A 5,908-nucleotide genomic window follows, 5' to 3' on the forward strand; every position below is an offset into this window, starting at 1 on the left:
TTAGGACTGGTTCAAATGAATTCTTTTTAATGGCTGAGTAATATTCCATGGTGTATATGTACCACAGCTTCCTTATCCATTCATCTGCTGATGGGCATCTAGGTTGCTTCCATGTCCTGGCTATTATAAACAGTGCTGCGATGAACATTGGGGTGCACGTGTCTCTTTCAGATCTGGTTTCCTCAGTGTGTATGCCCAGAAGTGGGACTGCTGGGTCATATGGCAGTTCTGTTTCCAGTTTCTTAAGAAATCTCCACACTGTTTTCCATAGCGGCTGTACTAGTTTGCATTCCCACCAACAGTGTAAGAGGGTTCCCTTTTCTCCACACCCTCTCCAGCATTTATTGCTTGTAGACTTTTGGATAGCAGCCATCCTGACTGGCGTGTAATGGTACCTCATTGTGGTTTTGATTTGCATTTCTCTAATAATGAGTGATGTTGAGCATCTTTTCATGTGTTTGTTAGCCATCTGTATGTCTTCTTTGGAGAAATGTCTGTTTAGTTCTTTGGCCCATTTTTTGATTGGGTCATTTAGTTTTCTGGAATTGAGCTGCAGGAGTTGCTTGTATATTTTTGAGATTAATCCTTTGTCTGTTTCTTCATTTGCTATTATTTTCTCGAATAGCCAAAGTAATCTTGAGAAAGAAGAATGGAACTGGAGGAATCAACCTGCCTGACTTCAGACTCTACTACAAAGCCACAGTCATCAAGACAGTATGGTACTGGCACAAAGACAGAAATATAGATCAATGGAACAGAATAGAAAGCCCAGAGATAAATCCACGAACCTATGGACACCTTATCTTTGACAAAGGAGGCAAGGATATACAATGGAAAAAAGACAACCTCTTTAACAAGTGGTGCTGGGAAAACTGGTCAACCACTTGTAAAAGAATGAAACTAGAACACTTTCTAACACCATACACAAAAATAAACTCAAAATGGATTAAAGATCTAAATGTAAGACCAGAAACTATAAAACTCCTAGAGGAGAACATAGGCAAAACACTCTCGGACATAAATCACAGCAAGATCCTCTATGACCCACCTCCCAGAATATTGGAAATAAAAGCAAAACTAAACAAATGGGACCTAATGAAACTTAAAAGCTTTTGCACTACAAAGGAAACTATAAGTAAGGTGAAAAGACAGCCCTCAGATTGGGAGAAAATAATAGCAAATGAAGAAACAGACAAAGGATTAATATCTGTGCCTTTTAAAGAAATGTTTAGGAATTTGATTAAGGTTGTCAAACTTATAAGATGATTAACAAGCTTAAAGCAGGCTATTTAGGCCTCTATTATTGATGTTGAAATGTTTGCCTTTGTTCTTTTATTTTTTCATCCCTTTCCTTCTAACCTTATGAGTTATGGGTTTGTTCATCACTAGATAATGCCTCAGTTTCAGAGCCACTGAGTTACTTACAATACTCAGCACAACTCATTCATTCAACAAATATTTTTAAGTGCCTGCTATGATCTAAAATTTACTTCAGAAATAGCACTAAACAAAGACACCTGGCTTCTTAGAGCTTGTATTTTAGTGATGAAAACAGACAATGAATAAAATAAATAAGTAAAATATGTCCTCATGCTAGAACGTGATGGGTGCTAAGGAGAAGAGTAAGCAGGGAACAGTACATAGGAAATCTGTGCATTGGGGGATTGAGGCTGGAAAAGGCCTCAAGGAGAGATGCCACCTGAGTAAAAGTGAGAAGTAGGTCGCAGAGTCAGCCACAATTGAGCAACTGAGCACACACTCACGAGAAGTAGATAGAGGCAGGCCAGGAAGATAGAAAGCACTCATACATATTGAGTAAGTGTACCATGGTCTATGAGTTTCTCAGCTCTCATTGTGTTTGGGATATCTCTTCCATGTGGGGGGATGATGTGTTTACTCTGTAGAAGTCTTGACCCTTCTCATAACTCTTGAATGATGTTCTTATTCACAGCCCAAAGTAGCAATCCCAAATCAGCTGATATACATATTTACGTCCCCAAGAATACATGACTCTGCACTGTCAAAAAATGGCTGGATATGCAGCCTGCATTGGTGGAAGGGAAGCATCACCACCTGCAGCTGCATGGATGTGGCACCGTATGAAATGGAAGGAATCACAGAATTCCTAAGAGAGAGCAGAAGACAGATGTCTTGCTATTGGGAGTTAAGGCTTTACACACAAAAATAAAGTCAGGGAGGGAGAAATCTCCCCCTCAATCCCTCTTGAGTTCTCCTGGCTGAGCTAATAAAATTGATACAGACAGATGAGCAGGAAAAAACAAAACAAAACAGATTTTAACCTTATGCTGAAGGCCTCATAGAAATGAACCTAAGGGGACTTCCCTGGTGGTCCAGTGGCTAAGACTCTGTGCTCCCAATGTAGGGGGCCCAGGTTTGATTACTAGTCAGGGAACTAGATCCCACATGCTACAAGTGAGACCTAGAGCAAACAAATAAAATAATTTAAAAAAGAAAAGAAATGGACCTAAGAAGTACCCAAGGCAGGCAGCTTTTATAGTTTTTAGACAAAGAGGCAAATTTATGAGGAATTGACAAGACAAAGAAATTTGGGTCTTGGGTGCCCAAACAGTGAAGAATCTAAACAGAGTTTGGGCTTGGGGTAATGAACTAAAGTAACACAGTTTGTTTATCTGGCCTCCTCAGCCCCAAATTCCTTCAGGGTGTCCTTCTACCTCCATGGGCAGGAAGTGCACCTTTCACATGAGAGATTTATTTCCTGCATTTAGGGCAACAGAGTGGGAGGAGCAGAGCGTCCTTTTGGCATGGGCCATTTCTTAAGCAACTTTCCTTCGAAATAATCAATATGCCATTGAGGCACATTTTGGGGTGGCTGACCTGGGTCCCCACAATACCAATAAAACCCTGAACTGTAAACTAGCATTCAGCTCTGCCACATACATCTGTGGACTTTTCTCCAGCGTTATCTCGTGTGCATACCCCAGCAGCACGCTGTTCTTGGCACAAACTACCGTCACAAGGACTGAATGTTCTCCTAGCTCTTTGCGCCTTTGCATGTGCTCTGTGCTTCTGACCTTGTGCATCCTATTGTTCTTCCAATACTCAATTCAAAATTTCACCTTCTCTATCAAAATCCATTGAACTATAACTCTCAAACTTGGTGCACATCACACTGTAGGTGAATTATATCTCAAAAAAATAAAAGCGAAAGAAAGAACTTCACCTCCTCCAAGAAGCTTTCCTGGCACAGCCTCCTCTCCCCCTCTCCCATCCTCCCCCAGAAGGTTTGGCCATGGAGCCTGGCAGTTCCAGAGTCTGGGAGTGAGCTTCCCATGAGCCCAGGAGCCAAAGGGAGGGCTGTTAGTGCCTCTGGTTATAATCCACATGGATTATTCCCTCCTTTGCCTACTCCACATTCCTCCTCCTGTATTCTTTCATGCAGACATAATTTCAGCCTCCTGGGGTTTTGTTCACTATAGAATTACTATGAGTAAGGAGGCATTTTTAATATTTCTCCCATTTTTGCTAACTTCTAGGAACACTAATTCAAACTTTGCATTATAATTCAGACATGTCCCATCCATTCATCCATCCACGTATGCACCCAACCCCCCATCCACTCAGCCATCCACCCCTCTCTTATCAGTAAATAGCACAAGCTGTGAGTCCCACAGACTAGGTTGAAATTATGGCTTTTTCACTTAACTGAGTAACTTTGAACAAGTTACTTAATTTTTCTGAGCCTCCGATACTCCTCAATAAAGTGGGATAGTAATAGTCTTTATTTCTGAGAGTTACTGAAAGAATTAAATGGGTTAATGCATTAAACGAGTTACTACATATAAATGCCCAGCACATAGTGAGAACTCAGCAATTCATGGTAAGTGTTCATTCACTAATCATTCCCTGTATATCATATGTCAGAATTGAATTTGACACTATGGAAAAAAACAAACAAACAATAAATGACAGGGATCCTGACCTCACGAGCCAAGTTTACAAGTTAAGATTCACAGAGAGACAGACAAATACAAGAGTGGATTGATGCTGTGATGGGGCAAGCCCCCAAAGCATCCCCACCTCTCATGGGAAGATGAGTCAGTGAGACCTCCCAGAGGTGGAGATATCTAGCTGAACCAAGTCCTATAATTCTGGCCTCTTCTATTTGTTCCCTCAATTTCAGCATCACATTGATCTCCATACTTGACATTCTTATTCCTGGTTAGTGTCCTGAATACCCGAGGCCGGAATACCCAAGTCTTTACCCCCAAGATTAGGCAAAGAAGAACAGCAATAGTCATATCAATACGGTGATGACAAATGTTCTAGTTCCTATTTCATTTCAAAGTAAAAGCAAAAGTCTTTGTAAAGCCTTCTAAATCCCCTACCATCTGGTCCTCATAATTTCTCTGACCTCTCCTATCATGTCCTTCCATCTGTTGACAAAAAATTAGTCAGTTGATCTAAGAAAGGAATGGAAAATTGTATTCAAACCAAATTAAAGATTATAACCCAAGAACAGCCTCTCAGAAAGTTTCAAGAACTGTTCATCCTGTCAGACGTCAAAGCAAAGTTTTACAGGTTTTTGAAACAGAGAGCTATATGTTAAATGACAGAGATAGTTTGTACAACTCAGATCTGTAAGTACAAAATGGTGGGACATTTATAAGGTCAGTTCAGTTCAGTTCAGTTGCTCAGTTGTGTCCGACTCTTTGCGACTCCATGGACTGCAGCATACCAGGCTTCCCTGCCCATCACCAACTCCCGGAGCTTGCTGAAACTCATGTCCATCAAGTCAGTGATGCCATCCAACCATCTCATCCTCTGTCGTCCCCTTCTCCTCCTGCCTTCAATCTTTCCCAGCATCAGGGTCTTTTCCAATGAGTCAGTTCTTCACATCAGGTGGCCAAAGATTGGAGTTTCAGCTTCAGCATCAGTCCTTCCAATGAATATTCAGGCCTGATTTCCTTTAGGATTGACTGGTTTGATCTCCTTGCTGTCCAAGGAGCTCATGGATTCCTTACCAGCTGAGCTACCAGGGAAGTCCTCAATGGCCTTTAGCTCAAAACAATCCATACCCTAAACAGACATTTTGGAATGGCATGTTCTGTTACCCTTTATTGCAGGGCTTGATCCCCCATCAAATAGTAATTCTCTGAAAGTGCAGTACCTGAAGAATTATTCAAAGTACCCTATGTCTGCCCAGGTTAATACATTTTAAACTGATTTAAGTCTTCACCCATTTCCCTTTTGCTTTCATTTTATTAGGATAAAGACAGCTCCAGAGATGTTTTAAAATAGAACTCATTTAAAATTCCTTCTGTATATTTGAGCCTAACTACCTGGAGTCCTAACTACTGTAACTAGCAAGGAATACTTCAGAAATTCGGACATCAAACATAGTTATACCTCTGCACTTTTCTAATGATTTTTCGGGGGCCCCTTCTGCCTTACTAGCAAGAAGCACAGTATCTAGTACCTGAAATTATCTAAGAACCGTGAGGGGACAGTAGTGAGTAGGGGTTAGGGCATCTCACTTTAGCCTAAAAGGAACTCAGTGCAGCTTCCACACTCCTGCTGTAGGAAGGAGTGTGTATGCGTTAGTCGCTCAGTCATGTCCAACTCTTCGTGACCTCATGAACTGTAGCCTGCCAGGCTCCTCTGACCATGGAATTCTCCAGTCAAGAATATTGGAGTGGGTTGCCATTCCCTTCTTCAGGGGATCTTCCCGACCCAGGGATCGAACCTGGGTCTCCTGCATTTCAGGCAGATTCTTTACCACCTGAGCCAGCATATAGCAAGGAGTACTTGTATGAATCATACGTTTTTTTTTTTTCTCTTTTTTTTATTATTATTTTTTTTTATTTATTATTATTATTATTTCCAGTGGGTTTTGTCATACATTGATATGAATAAATTTTCTTCCTTT

Source organism: Dama dama, chromosome 15 (assembly GCF_033118175.1).
Source record: "Dama dama isolate Ldn47 chromosome 15, ASM3311817v1, whole genome shotgun sequence".
In the NCBI taxonomy this organism is placed as follows: Eukaryota; Metazoa; Chordata; class Mammalia; order Artiodactyla; family Cervidae; genus Dama; species Dama dama.